Consider the following 15,953-nt stretch of genomic DNA (forward strand, 5'->3'; position numbering starts at 1 on the left):
AATCAAAGGGTTATTACTAACTGTGAGCACACATGTGTCATCAGTATACGTGGTAAGAATAGTGTTAGGAGTTGTTGGGATGTCAGCTGTATAGACGGTGTAGAGGATGGGACCGAGGATACTACCTTGAGGAACACCAGCGGATTGAAAATAGAGGGATTAATCGGAACCATTATGGTTTACTTGGAATAATCTATTAGTAACAAAGGAACGGGTGATGAGAAAATATGTAGGAGGTAGAAATTTACGGAGTTTGTAAAGCAGTCCCGGGTGCCTGACTCCTTTTGATCGAAATCCTCTATATCGAAAAAGACAAAGAAAGATATTATTTTGCAAAAATCACAAACATATCGATAACTTCAAGCATATATTACGGACTTACACAAAACCTGGTGACGTAAGTAGCTTAGTAAGTGAAAGTGTGGGTGTGATGCACCCAACGCACCAAAATCTTGCCTTTGCTGTCTGCAGGCATCGTGATAATTTGAAGAACGTGATAATAATTCTTCTCTTGTCTGTCCTTTGATTGTTTTCTTTTTTTTTTACTTTAATTTATTCTATCTGTTGGTTCATATGCCTCCTTATTCCACTAGAGTTGTCAGCTGTCGATATCCTCCCAGAATCATCTAATATGTAGCCACTTGTTGATTTGCAATCCTCCTAACATAGATGAGTGAGAGCTATTAGAGCGAGTTAGAAGGCTATCAAACAGCTCCCGCCCTCGACAGATAACGAGGATGATGAGGCAGGCTGCTGGTAAACAGTTCAGTTGTAACGACAGATTGTCTCCATCCGCTTCTCACTTTATTAATATATTGCTGTATTAGTCTGGGTCATCACCCCTAACAAACTGCTTTGGTTGGCTCTCGCTAAATATAATTTTTCCTATGTTTACAGAATTTTTGTAATTTTTTAGCAATGTTTTCTTGAATATTTATAATGTAACCAATCTTAATATGGCTTACCTAAAGACTTTTGTTGATTGTTCCAATCATTAAAAAATAAATACTTCTTCAAAAAATGTTTCTAGATTTTTCTCAGTTTACTTATGATGAACGTTTAGCTATTTCTTAAACGTGGTATCTTCTTTTTTCTCGACCCGATACTCGTTTAACCGAAGGTTGAGGTATCATTTTTAAATCCAGCCCGGCGTTGACATTTGCAATAGGTCCCCTTGAAGGAGGCGCTTGAGGTAGGCCATATCCTTGGCTGCCTGCCTGATCTCCGTCGCCAGCTCTGTCTCGTGTAGGTAGGCCTAAGTCTGTGCATTCTAATCTATAAAGATTTTTTGTCAGAAATGGAATTAGTAGGGTGAATTAAGTATATAGTAATTAAGTAATAAGTTGGTACATTAAGTAGTAAATTACCTTCAGTCCTAGCCAGGTCAAATATTGGTCATTATAAAACAAAAATATATTGAGAATCTAAGAAAGTCCATTAATTTAAATTTATAAAATAGACAAAATTAGTATCATCTCCTTTTGCTAACATAAAATCAGATGGTAACTGCAAGGTGACTACGTACCTAATATTGAATCACCAATTGTAGCTCAGGTAAAATACAGCTTAGTAAAAATTAGAATCTTCTTTTTTGGGGTGTGTTCGGCTTGGGAAATTATTTTAAAATTTATAGTTCTGTAGGTTTCTAACATGTTTTCAAATATCCTTGAGTTTCTATCTTTATCAGTTTTCTACAACACTGCCACGCCATTTTCCAATTTCAGGCGCTTTTTAAATATTGCTTGATGAAACTATCATAAGTCTTCCCGTTTCAAGTAAATATTTCAAAAGTGAAATAGGACCGTCGCTCCCTGAGGGTCTTAGTGGAGCGGGTCCGGCCGGAAAGGATGGCCTTTTTTTCCAGTTGTGATCTCTTGAGAGATTGTGACATATCAGTAATAATTAGTTCAATAAGTAACGTGCCTTAATAACGTTGTCTTAGTCTAGGAAAAGAAGAATCATACTGTTATAATTAGACTTCATGTAACATTTCTATGTATCAGCTTTTATGAAAATTAAATTTTATAGTAGTAAATTTTCTTATGAACTCTATTGTAATATAGTACTTCCATTAATCTATGTAGTACTATCAAGTACGGTAAGTTTTGAGGTCTCTTAAGTCATTCGGTCATTGGTTGTTCGAACCCAGTCATTGGTTATTTCCATCCCAAGAACCCTATATAGGTATTTCTATAGCAATAGAAAAATAAACCTTTTTTTTCTACATTTTCCTCCTTTCTCGTCTTAGATTTATTTTTCGGAAATCCCCAAAAATATCTTTGAACACGGGGCCACCATGCTCCACAAAATTTGGAGCGTGTGTAGGATGATAATAGTAAGTTGTGTGATTCTCCTATTGTTCAATAATTATAACTGCATTTGGATCAATTTTGATGTATTTATGAAAGACATTTCTTTTATATTTTAAGCCTATGAAACACTAATAAGTTTCGTTACTATGATGGGTTTATAGTTTACGGTGGATAATATATAGAAGAAGATTGGGGGTGCGGTAAATAAAGAACACAAATAAGTAAAAAAGGTAAGATACAACTATAAGCAATAAAAGAAAACAACTCCACACATAAGAAGATAACAGATAATATACGGAGGTACACAATTAGTATTGTAGAAGATGTATAGTGTCATATTACAAGAGTATTAAAACTGTAAGGAACTATAATAATATTAAAATTAAAAATGATGCTCTCCTTATTCACTATTCCAATGATAGTAAGGAGTTGCCTTGGGTTCCAATTTTTTTACATAATTTCTAATTATCTTTACCCTATACTCTATACTGTATACCAACTATACCCCTTCTAATTATACATCTCATTAGACATAAGCCCCATTCCCTTAAAATATAAGGGCTCACCAACTATTCTTTCCTACCCCTTATATGTTTCTAATTCCGCTCTAATTACTTCGAGTTTTTTGTTCTTAGGCCTGAAATTTTGGCACTAATAAATAAGTTTTAATTATTTGTGTTCTTCAGTGACCGCACCCCAATGAACTTCTACTATTTCTTTTTTTAATATGTGAGACATTGGTTACATGATTTGAACTTTATTTGATGGATATATCCCCAATATTGTGTTTGCATCGGCGTTCATTTGTTTGATAGTCGGATCAAATAACCCGATGAATGTCTGACCTATTGACGTCAGCGCTCCTTCATTAGGGACTGTTTGAACTATCTTCAGTACTATATGGTATTATATTTCAGGTATGATATCTGAAATGTCAATCTATCTCAATCAAGTATACTGCAGTAGCCAAATAGCAGAATAGTATGTGTCTTTTTATCTGTCCAAGAAGTCTGTGCCAAGTATTATTTCTGTATAAATTTATATATTTTTAAAGATTAGATATACGTTCGGTAAAGAAATTTCTAACTTGATCGGATAGCCAAACTTTAGACGTTTCTCACGCGTTAAAGACATGCAAATCAACACTACAACTAAGGAGCATTATAAAAATCTTGTCCATTATTTGACCCAAAAAAATTATGACATTCACTGCTACCAATTAGAACAAGAAAAGGCATACCGAGTTGTTTTAAGGGGACGTAATTCAACTACCCCTGCAGAGGCTATCAAATAAGGCCTAGTTGAAATTAGCCACAATCTAAGAAATATTTCGTGCGTTCTTCACCCCACTGAAAAATACACACTGTTGTTATTCTTTGTTGATTTATAGCTTGCCCGAAATAATCCTGAAATATTTCAGGTTACAAGGCTGGTTTATTTACAGTTAAATTTGAGGAGCCCAGACAAAAACCTATTATTGTCCAGTGCACTAGATGTCAAAATTTAGGGCATACAAAGGCATATTGCCATCATCAGGTTAGGTGCATTAATTATGCATCATGTAACTGAAACCTGCCAGAAACCACGGGACGAACCGGCAAAATGTGCTCTGTGTCAAGCTACAGAGGCTATGAAGTCTACGAAAATCTCCACAAGATGAGATCAAACTCCAAGGCTTCAAAAGGCTCGGAACAAACTCGTACCCTGCCGCTTGAAACTCAAAATTTGGAAATTTTCCCGAACTTGAAGATATCATGTCACCGAATCGCGGCTGTCTGCTTCAAGAAAACCAGCCTCGACGTCAGGGGCCTCAGACTTCTCAAGCCCCTGGCAATTGCCACCAGCACATCCACTCTCAGTTCCATCTCGTCCAGCTGCTCCAACCAACTCCTCGTCTCGACTACCATTGAAAACTGAAACAGCTCCGCACATATCACGACTAGCCCAGCCCTTACCCTGTACTTCCAGTCAGACTAACTATCCATCCCAAGCTCCTGATCCATATTCTCATTACCAAACTCAAGTGGATATAACTTCTATCCTTACATCCTTCCTGAAAGATCTTCAAGAGACTATCAAACTCCTCATTAACCTGCTCACAAGAATCCTATCCGAAATTCCGCTTAATTTACCATGGCGAACAATATAGAATGCTTGTGGCGTACAAAATAACCGTGACGAACTCGACTTATTCCTACATGATAAACACATTGACATAGCCCTACAAACTGAAACTCATTTCACACAAAGGACACTCTTTTACATAGGTGCCTACATCACTTACAGATCAGACCACCCAGACATCACTTCCTATGCTGGTTCTTACATCCTTATCCACAAATCCTTATCTCCTTCCAATCCAACTGATGTTATCCAATCAACCTCGATTATCATTACAACTCGCCCCTTCCATGTTACTTTTTCAGCTGTATACTGTCCTCCTGGTAATAACCTTTCTTTTAACCTCCTTGATTTCTTATTCTGAACCCTCAGACCGCGCTTCATTGCTGGAGTAGACTATAATGCTAAGCACCAACGATGGGGATGCCGCATAGCCAACTCCCATGGTAACATTCTATCCCGTGTTTCCACCTCCAATACCTATTCTATTCTCTCGCCCAACAATCCTACTTATTGGCCTACATCCCTAAAAAAACGACCGGATATCCTTGATATATTTATCACCTCCCAGATTTCCTCTTCTCAAACCATGCAACAATACACAGCATACCAACCATGATTGGAAATATATGTAATACGTATATTTACATGATATAGCAATATTAATACAATACCTTTTTTTTTAGACACGAAACGGCCTTAGACCACGCGAATATCATTTCTTCCCAACTTTCCCCACACATTCCCCTCCTTTCCTGTCTTCTTCATTCTTTCAGACTACACTCTTCTTTCTTCCTCGCTATATGCTCTCTCCTTTCTCACATCTTTGGCACCCACAAAGACCTTTATCATCCTTAATTTTTTCCTATATTCATCTCTATTGAGACAGTATCGACTTGAGATTCCTAATTTCCCCGTTTCTTTCTTCATGTACTTAATGTACCCCCTCCCCCGCCCTCTTTATGTTCCCACATTTTCCCAAAGATCTCCCTATTTGAAATAACAGGGAAGCAGAATTCCTCGGGTTCATCCTGACCATATGACCGTAGAAACACAGCCTCATTAACCTTATGTCCGTTTCCAGCTCATCCATTTCTCTGTATAATTCTCTGGTAGGCCTCAACCTATACATATCTTATATCTCAACCTCCGGTAACTCCTCAAGATCATCCTCTCTATTCTCAAAATTTTCTTTAAGCTAAGAAGAGAAGCGGTCTCTTCTTTTAGGGCGTTTAACTACCCTATTACTTCATACGCAGATTCCGCCAGTAGGGCCAGACTATCAGCATACACCAGACAACTTACTCCGACGTTATTCTTTTTGGGGCCTAATTTTGCCCCCGCGCTATTTTTGACCCATAACGCCTTCATTACTTTATCCAGAATTACATTGAGCAGTACCGGGGACAGACAATACAATACTTTATTGAATACAATTTTTTTTCTAATTAACAATTTTATTTTATTTAATTGACAATTTTACTCACTCTCTCAGACCCTATCCAGTGACGCTACCCACGTTCGGTCGTTAAACGAATTTATCATTAGATAACAGTGTAAAATCAAACCAAAGACATAATGACTAACTAATGAAAACTAGAATGAAGTTTGGTTTTTTTTTCTTTTTTTAGATGCTACAAAATTGTTTTTCGGACTTAAGCGACAAAATAATATTATTATAGACTATAAAAAAAAAATTAATCCGAAAGCTCAAATTATTTTTTAGCCAAGGAAGTTTTTTTACTAATTAATATTTCAGAATTACGTCGTATGAAATTTTTTATTTTCATGTATTTTAAGTTTGACCCAAAATTTCTAAGGCCTTTTACAGAGTAAAGAGGATTTATAGTGGTATTTGTTGAACGCTCCTTATTTGATGGAATTGAAATACCAGTTTTGTTAAATGCGCTTCCTTCATCCCTAGTTTTCTATCCGCGTTTTATGGTACTTGGTTGAGTAGTGTATGTTGAAGAGGACATTAGCAAGGCCGTCGTGGAAGGAATACGCCAACAGCATGCTCGTTACCTCAGTTCCTCATTAATATGGCGTTAATGCCTCAGATGTTTGCTTATGTATCAGTTCCTGGAGGACAATGGGTCTGTATTTATGCCGTGTATGGTGGGCCTGGGGAATAATTAATTCTACATTCGTTGTTGCTCATGTTAATATTTAAGTCTCGGATGTGATTGAGAGTTAGGTCATGGGTAGCGAGACCATGACCTTGCCATCGCCAGGGTCGCGGGTCGTTGTCCCGGATCTTCCACTTCTTCTGGAATGCAGAGCTCCGTGGTCTACTCAGAGTGGGTTATTGTGGCTGCATCATCATCTACACCGTTTCTTTACTATAACTGTAAAAAAACGTAATACTAAGTTATTAGTTAAATTTCGTTTTATTAAATTGTAACCAAACAGTGAATATTGCTTGAATGAACATACATAAGGTGTGTCGATCCACCTTCCAGAACATCGCTAGTGGATCAGCAACTATTAAAATAAACAACGCTCTTTCTTCATATTGAAGTCTAATCATAAATTCGGAATTCAGGGCAATAACTTTACTTTCAGGACATTTTAAATATTATGTATATGAATAAAAGGCCTTGAAGAATAATTTATATGTCTTTTAGTTGTTATTATCTGTTTAATATATTTTCCTGTAACACCTTTTCCGAGCAACACTCAATTGGTTCCTTTTATTTTTATTATTATTTGTATATAAAATCTTAATAAATGTTGTTTAAAAGGTTTATTTACATCGCAAGTTTATACTAATTGAACCTAATGAAATAAGCTATAAAATAGTAATATGATAAAAATAAAATTCTATATTCATTATACATTTTATCTATTTTCAGTTTTATCGAAAAATTGAAAAACAAAAGGCTGGTTTTATTAAAAGATTCTCGTAACTATAATAAATTATTTATATAACTATATAAATTATTAATTATGTACATTCTCTTAGCTATATTTGAAATATTTTTCCTTAAAATCGACTGAAAGGAAATGCCACCTTATGTCATCGATTTTTCTTTTTTTTACCATTTTCTACTAAACACCTTCACCGATTTTTATTAAAATCTCTATTTCATGTAGATTTCATACAATCATTTAATATCAACTAGGTCTGTATTTATATTTGTTGAAACAGCCCGATCTTACTTAAATGTGATGTTACCAATTTTATTTATTTAAAATAATTAACCATTTTTCATTCTTCGCAGTAATTAACGATGGGTAAATATAAAATATGGAGGAATTTTCTAATTAACTAAATGAGGAAATAAATATTTTCGCATTACTATGGTCGTTTCGATGATAGGCATATAGTTTTGACTATTATCATAACAACCATGGAAATAACGAATGCATAGTAATAATAGTTTTTTTATCGAGCCAGTTAATATTAATAAATTAAGGAGTACTATTAACATCATGAATAATAAATTAGTTGTCGTATTTGAAACAAGTTATCAGCAGATTTTTTTTACTTCAAATCTTCACTCGCACCGGTCACAGATAACGGTTACTATAAACAATTAATGGTAATATTAATGGTATTTTGGACATGAGGAAAGACAGTACTCGTTATTTCAGTCTTCATTTCAGTTCTGTAATTCACGAAAGACCTCTCATCCAGCTCCTTTTGAGTCGCCTCCTAATGAAAATGTCATCCGTAGCTATATTGTTTAGCAATCTGTTTCTACATCTGTCGTGTATGTTAAGTGATAATCTTTATAAATAGTACTTAAGTGTTAGTTGATATTTGATTGGTGTAAGACAGTATACAATTTTGTTAATATTTTGTATAGAAAATATTGTATTTTTTTATTTTATTCTTTATGTTTCTTTATCCTATGTTTTTGGGTTTACGGAAACCGTTTCTGTCTACTTTGAATTTTTTTTTCTATTTATTCGTTTACCGTCATTTACAACCATATTTACTTAAAAAGACATCTAGAAAATTTGATGTTAGGTTATAATAGTATGATACAAACTAGTAGAGAGTCTACCTGTTGAAAGAACCCCAATAACATTACTAGAGGAAACGATCTCGAGGTCATCTCCTTTTCAGACGCCTTCAGGAGGTTTATCAGGTAATGGAAGAGAAGTCAGATTAAAAACTAGTGGATTTGAATGGTTAGTTTATCATGGAAGGGATCATATCTGGTTCGGGCTAGATCGGTTACATAGTGAACATTATGGTCTTTATGGATGATTTTCTTTTTGACAAAGTAAAGAGCTTTGAAGAGTTTAAGGAAACATATTAAGTTATTGTTTTCGTAAAAGCAATCCTTCATGGTTTAATTCGACATACACTGTGATATCATTAAAAAAATATCGTATTTTTAAATAATGTTGCGTCGGCACACGGATCCATTGATGATTCCATCAAACAAAAACTCATTAACAAAATCTGAACTGCCGGAACAGACACAAGATCTGATGTATATATTTATTAGACTAAGATCTTCCTCTCTAAATTTTAACTGGGTAATGTTCTAAAATATTCTAAATTCTAAATATTTAATCGAAAACTTTTATTTGTTTATAAAATCAGAGAATAATATTTAAATGATATTAATTAAGTCAAATTTGGCGTGAAAGGGGAGTATACTGGATCTTGATCTGGAAACAGGGCGTTTGTTAATGTTTTTCAATTTTTTAAGACATAGACCCAACTACATTCGCTTCTCGCTAGGCTTTTAAACATTGAATAGATGTTTTTCTCTTTAAGCAATGAAATAAACATACCGAATTAAAGAATGGAGAACTCAAATCCGACTACATTCTCTCAATCATCACTGTGGGAAAGTCGCCAATGCATATAAAAATCATGGAATCCTGGTTAAAACTTACTGAAATTGACAGGGTTTTAGGTTTGAAAGAAAAGTAAGTATCTTGAATTGGAATCCGTGAACCCCGTATCGATAGTAGTGTGTTGCGGGACCCGCCGCCATGTTGGAGCAGCCCTTACATGTCATGTGCGAGGTACCTACTACCTGCCTATCGAGATACTTTATGAGTTTATAAAGCCGGATTCACACGTTTGCAATTTCCAAAATCCAAAATACCAACTAATGCTTGTAATGCAAAGTTATAAACGTCGGAACCTGCACGCTGATGTGTTCCTGGGAGGCAAACATGGCGGACTTAATACTTGTATTATCTTCGATTTAAACTATTTATATTATAAATATAAACAAAATAGAAAGGGCCAAAATCAATGAAATCGAGATATGTTAAGATGCTGATGAAAATTCATTGAAATGGTAATGGTGACTTTCGTTACAGTATTTTTATCAGATACTTGTTAATTGAATAACCTACACAAATAAGGACATATTGTTTATGCGCACGCGCGCTCGTGTGCTATGTTAAATCAGCTCTCTTTGATTTGTGCGAAAAAAAGGATATTGATTACATCATCTATAATCATGGGCAAACAGGTACCAGCCAATCCAAACACCGTCCACGCAGTTGCGCTTGTGAGAACATGCATTTGTCATAGTTTTGCAAATGTCTAGATACTTCTTAGCGTAAGAATAAGCTTTTCTTATTCCTTTAAAGCATAGATTTCGTAAAAAAACGAAATAGAAAAATCAATACGAGATTGAATTTTTCATTAATTTCGATAAATATAGTGACTATTGTGGGTTTGGGTTTCTTTTATTTTGAATACTATTATAAATTTATAGAAAACATGGGTAGGGTATAAACCTAATTCTCCCAATGCCAGCACTACAGTAACCCGGGCACAATAGGAAATCGATATAGACTGCTATCGATTGAGGACAGAAGATTATCTAAGCGGGCAGAAAGGCAGTGTTGCCAACATAAGTGAAACCGAGGGCTGAGGCAGACAGGACTGGCTAAATGGCGGCGTGATGAATGGGCGGGAGCTGGGCCTCGCTCTGACGTCAGCCCTGTTGCCGGATCTACCCTCTCGTGACGTCAGCCGCTGCCTAGCACAACACTCGCTCCTGTTATTCATTATTCCTATTTCTCTGCCAGCTCCTCGCTGTCTGTATATCTATATAACTATTTGCAGGGTGGTATCTGAGGATAACAGTGTTATAATAACTGAACTACGTGCTTAATCATTGTCTATTATCTTAAATTGAGCGGTTGAAGATTTGCCTTTTTATCTAACATAGCACAAACGGTTTTCTTAAATAGCTTCTTCTCTCATATGGCGTTATAAAGTTGTAAACATAAAAACCTATTTTAAATTAAATTCCTTTGTCGTTTGAGACAAGCTTATTGCATGTGCTTTCGGAGTACAATAAGCTTCAGAACCATTTTTGGGTGTAGAATGAGGTGACCCAAAGCAATATTTGGTATACATATTTCAATGGCATGAAGACAATAGGCCTTTGATTTTTCACTTTTCAATTTTTGATTTAAAACCAATCCATAACCAGCTTAACATCCTTAATCTCCATCAGTAAGAATCATCACCTGCTTATGAATGAGCTAAAACCATATTCATATGAGATGGGATACGTACTAAGAATCTAAATCAGTAACAGAGTAGCTCGATTATGTTAGTCCATCAGCCTTTTTTTTATTTACCGTAAGTATAAATTTATATTCCGTAGAACATTGTTATATTTTTTTAGGTCTATGTGTGGTTCTTGGATTAATGCCACGTTCATATATTTTCCTTTATGTTATCCAATAATGCGCATTTGGCATTCTTGAAGTCATTTAGGTGTAATCGTAAAAAATTTAATATTTGAAATTCTAGCAAATCATAGTTCATGATCAAGAATCTGCTTTGTCCGATTAGTTCTTTCTTTAAATTAGAACTTTTCAACTTGCATAGTAAAAGAGGTGTGTACGTCTGAAATCCATCAAGAAGGAATAACAACGTTTTTAAATTTTACAAAACTATAAAATAATTCTAATTATAACACTTTCCTTTTTACTTTTTTTTTTTTATTTTACTTTAATTTTCATCCTGTTTACTAGACATTCTATATGGTCGACTAAAACTAACATGGCATATGTCGCGCTCTACAGGCAAGTTATTGAAACTTAAGTTTCGCTTCTACATCGCACTGAACAGGAGTCTAACTAGTTTCCATTGGTTTACTCGAAAATAATTTTTTTGTAGTTTCACCACTATTATTAAATGGCGAAGTTATTGGATAGTGATAGATATTATATTGTTGCGATGTTATCTGATAGATATGGAATCTTATATTTAAAATTACTGATTATACTTGTTACACAAAATCGATCCTTTGAAATTAGAATCAATTTGTTTGAGCATTTTAAAAATACAATTACATTGTAATTTTTTAGTATTCAAATGCAATGTTGAGATAGAGTTTTATGGACTACTCAAGCCTATTCTCGTGACTTATGACCTTTTCAAAATAGTCGATTCGATTCTTTAGATTCTACTAAGTTTAATTACGTTCTGAAGATTCATAAGCATAAAAAGTATAAAAAACAAGCTGTAGTGATAATATAGGTGTGTTCCACAAATAAGTTTCTATATCAATAAGGTATCAAAACAAATATAAATATCTATTCCTACGGAGATCACTACAAACTGCTTAGTGAATTTAACAATCTTCATTTTGAGTTCTTACTCACGCCTTTATGTCTAATAGTTCTTGAGATATACGTTTTGATAGATGAGATGACTCATTCTCAACAAAAGTCAACAAAAGATACAAAATGATACAATGATAAGAATAAAAATACAAAGATAAGATACAATGATAAGAATAAAAATAAGTAACAATGGCAAGAGTAAAATTTTTTTATAAAAACACGTAAAATATACAGTTAAAAAAGTACAGTAGATGTACATAAAACAAAAACAATACGGGGAAGGAAAAAAAAAAGTAGACTTTAAATAAACGTCATGAAAGAATAATTATAAAAAAAAATTATAATTTATAATTATTATAAAATATAACAACATGGGTGGGTTTTGTTATATGGTAGTGAATTTATTGTGGATAATCTTATATAAGAAGAATTAAATATTAATGATTTTAAATTTTTAAAAAATATGCTTTTAACTTATAATAAAGGAAATGACCTGGGCAGAATAGCCTGCAAAATTAACTTTAAATTAATGTGAGGAAGAAATTATAATTGAAGATGTCCTTGAGGATGGCTAAAATGGCCGAAACGTTGGACTGGTGAAAAATAAAAAGTGTTGAGACAAAAAAAGGATATAAATTTTTGATTTATTTAATAAATAATTACCTTGTCTCGAGAAATTGAAATAATATAATTAAAGGAATTTAATGATAGTTCTCAAGCCTTGTAGCTACAGTAATATAATCATATATATAATTGTTAGTTTCGTTCTATCTCTGAATCATAATTTGATATTATAGTAACATTACATTGTATTACGATGTAGCGCGGAATGTCATTTTGAAAAGTAGTATAGTGCCTGCCAAGGCCGAACCCAAGACCAAAACTAGGAGGGACAAGCCATGGTCGTTCAAGTTGTGACATTTCAGGACGAAAAAGGCAAATGAAACCAAAATTTTAAGAAAAGTATATATAATTTTAGCAGTGTTTTGTTAGTTATTACAATTATTTGCTTGAAAAAAAAAATCATTTTTATAAATTAATAATTTTTGTTTATTCCCCCTATTAGGGACAGCTGCCCTCCTCTTTGTATGCATATAGTGCACTTACTTCGTAATTAGATTTTGTTTTTTATGGCTAGTCTTGTTCAGGATGTTACAAGTTCTCTTCCGTTTAGTTAAAGGTTCGTTTTAATTATTTTTAGGTTAGGAATTTTTTGTTATAGAATTTCATGATTTTTCGCTTTAAGTTCATTTAAAATTATTTCTGCTTCGGTTTATAGGTTTCCGATTAGATTTATCTTTAATTAGCGTTTAAGCGTGGAAAAGTTCTGAGAAGGTACAACAAAGAAACTTCTTTATCGGCTTTATCAAGATAGGATAATTGTTGAACTTTAGACTCCAATCATGATTATTTAATATAATTCTCAGCGTTTTTCTTGAGACTTAAATAAAAATAAACAAGGATGTGGGGAAAACGTGAAATAAAAACTGGTTAGAAAGGTATTATAGGTCGTTAGAAAGGATTGTTGTAACGGCATGAATGGGGTAAACTTTTTAAAATATATCTCAAACCCAACATGTTACTTTCACATTTCGACACATCTGCCTACCTGTTTTCCACGACATGAAACACATTACACAGGCAGCACAATGCATAGGACTAAATTTCGAAAGTGGATTGACACATGTTCGCGTGTCATACAGAAACGCTGGAGTTTAAGCGAAGGATAGGTTTTTTTTTACTGACTCCTTCATGACAGAATAAAACTAAGTCTTTGAAGGCTAAACCTTTGCGGGTTCTTTGTCATGGCAGCGCTAAAGAATAGTAGGGTAACTGACTGTAATCTATTTCACTTGAATTTTTTAAAGTATAAATCATATCTTTAGTTCTAGAGCTCAATAAACTTTAGAGAATCATTACAAAAGTCATTAGGAGAGTCATAAAAGCAAAAATGTTGATATATCTATCGGAAGTATGGGGAATACATCGAAGAAGTGAATGAGATGCGGGCAAGATAAGAGTCGAAGTAGATGGAGTAACTGTTGGATAGCTGATAACAGAAAGTTCGCTAAGGATGATTTAGTATCAGTATTTTGCCAGCGGGAATCTGGAAGTGCTCCGTAGATTAGGGCATATCGATATGATAGACAACTTCACAGAAGCTGTAAATATCAATTTATAATCTGTTAGGATTACACAATGTTTAATTTAGGTCTACACGAACGTTTTGAGTGATATAAAAAAAAAATTATATCTTTATTGAAATTTACAACTGTACATAGTAGTAAATTTGAAAAGTACATTCAGTAAATTTGATGTAAGTTTATAATGTAGTGATACATGAGTGTAGAGAAACTACCCATTGGTAGCACTCTAATAACGTTTTCACATTAGCAGGTCTCGTGGCCATCTTATGTAAAAAAAATAAATAAACATCGGACAGAATAACCGAAAATACTTTTCATAGAATTTTTGCTGTTTTAACCTATAATTATTACCAAATTATTACATTATCGTACGAATTATTTTATAATATAACTGTTTCACAAAGATTCACTGATTAGGGTTTTAGGAGAAGAACCGGAAGAAACACAACAATGTCCAATTCATTACTTTATCAAAATAATAAGCTGTTTAGTAAAGGTTTTAGGACCTTTAAAAATGCATTTTTGGACAAAATTTGAAAAAAAAAGTTTCTTTTTTAGGTTTTACTTGCTATGGTACTCATTCGAAACATAATGATGTTCTAAACGCATAATATTTTTGATAGGATTACTTTTTCACTAATTTGGGAATTAAAAAATGAGAATTGGCTAGGTTAAATGTTGGCTACCTCTCTGCAGCGTTGGAAACATTCAACTATTTTTAAATGAATAACATATTTTTAAATATATTTAAATCCAAGTTATTATTATTTAACCCTAGAACACTGATCTGAGTAAATTTTACTCACCTTGGAGGTTTTAAGAAAAAAAAGTTTTATAGAATATTAATCACGCTTATATTAATAACTTAAATTACAAGTTTGAAAACAAAAATTATAAAATTATACAATTCGTCTTTTAATTGTATGCATTAAACTATGGGAAATGTAATAAATTAGTGATAATGACCACTACAACCAAGCCAATTATTTGAAGGTTCAAATTAAAAATTTAATTACATATTATTATGCAGAGAAAATGTAAAAAAATCCATGCATCAATTTTTGAGTGAATATTACTCATTTAAATGTTTTAAACATGAGTAAAAATTACTAATGACTAATGATGTCATATCAAGAATCGTAATTGTAAATATATTTTTTTTACAGCTGGTGAGATATATTGCAATTACAACACAAAGCCTTAAATCCTTCAAGTTCTTGTAAATAATCAACCAGTCATCGTTTAACCAATGCAGGTTTCAATATGTACAGAAAAAGAAAAGTCACATAAATGTACAGTACATCTCATTTCATCAGTCTAAAAGAGAATAACTTGGCATAATGTGTCACTAAAGGACTGTTGAACTGTAGTAGCTTATTTCGAAGGTTTATAAGGAATACTTTACTAACGTTTCCTTAAAATACAACCTTTATATTCTCTATCGTTCTGTAAGCCCTTCCTTTGTTAAGGAAGCAATAGGTACTAATGGATTCCTACAAATAAAAGGAATATTTAGCTAGAAGTTGAAGGTATGTATATTAAGATGTTCCTGAGAAGCATTCCTAAATATAGCCCTTATGTATTATGAAGTGACCTACACTCATGATTAAGCTGTTGATGTGAAATGTTATATAATAATTATCTTTATTATTATTATTATCAAGTAGATATATAATTCATGATTCTAAGTTCAGATTTGATTTTTAAAAGAACATGTTCATTTTTTAATTTATGTTAAATTTTTTCGAGAGCTAATAATTTGAGAAACGTAAATATTTTGTGTCTTTGAAAACTATTTTTCATT

The sequence above is a fragment of the Halyomorpha halys genome, unplaced genomic scaffold, assembly GCF_000696795.3.
Source record: "Halyomorpha halys isolate HHAL.00 unplaced genomic scaffold, Hhal_1.1 Scaffold994.1, whole genome shotgun sequence".
NCBI classification, from domain to species: domain Eukaryota; kingdom Metazoa; phylum Arthropoda; class Insecta; order Hemiptera; family Pentatomidae; genus Halyomorpha; species Halyomorpha halys.